This window comes from Gavialis gangeticus, unplaced genomic scaffold (assembly GCF_001723915.1).
Source record: "Gavialis gangeticus isolate Ggan-Ray unplaced genomic scaffold, GavGan_comp1, whole genome shotgun sequence".
NCBI classification, from domain to species: Eukaryota; Metazoa; Chordata; order Crocodylia; family Gavialidae; genus Gavialis; species Gavialis gangeticus.
In genome coordinates this window covers 1,321,782-1,322,060 of record NW_017729015.1, presented here as the reverse complement: position 1 = coordinate 1,322,060, position 279 = coordinate 1,321,782, and the positions used below count along the sequence as shown (strand labels likewise).

At 74.2% G+C, this 279-nt stretch overlaps 1 protein-coding gene across 2 annotated transcripts in view; it reads right to left on the bottom strand.

Annotated features, from left to right (window-relative positions):
* CTPS1 (CTP synthase 1) overlaps positions 1-273 on the bottom strand; it is a 43,844-nt gene extending 43,571 nt beyond the window's left edge. For both annotated transcript variants that reach the window (XM_019512119.1, XM_019512118.1), the window contains exon 1: positions 232-273. The gene's annotated coding sequence lies outside the window, so the exon portion shown is untranslated. The remainder of the gene's footprint in view (positions 1-231) is intronic.
* Positions 274-279: the final 6 nt, after the last annotated feature.

Below are 279 nucleotides of genomic sequence, written 5' to 3'. Positions count from 1 at the left end.
GCGGGCCTGGAAAACGAAACACGCCGTGTGTCAGGCGCAGGCTGGCAAGGGGACACCGGGTGTGGGGTCGGGCGCGTTGCACAGGGGGAGTTCGCAGAAACACACGGGACCAGAAACACGCGGGAGCTCCCCCCGCCCCGGGAGCGTGGTCCAGTCCGGAACGCGCTCCCCCCACCCCGCGTCCGCGTGGTCCCGCCCGCGCTCTCCCCCCATCCGCGTGGTCCCGCTCACCGGCCCCGGCGCGGCGGGAGCTGTGGACTGTGCGCACGCGCTGCAGCC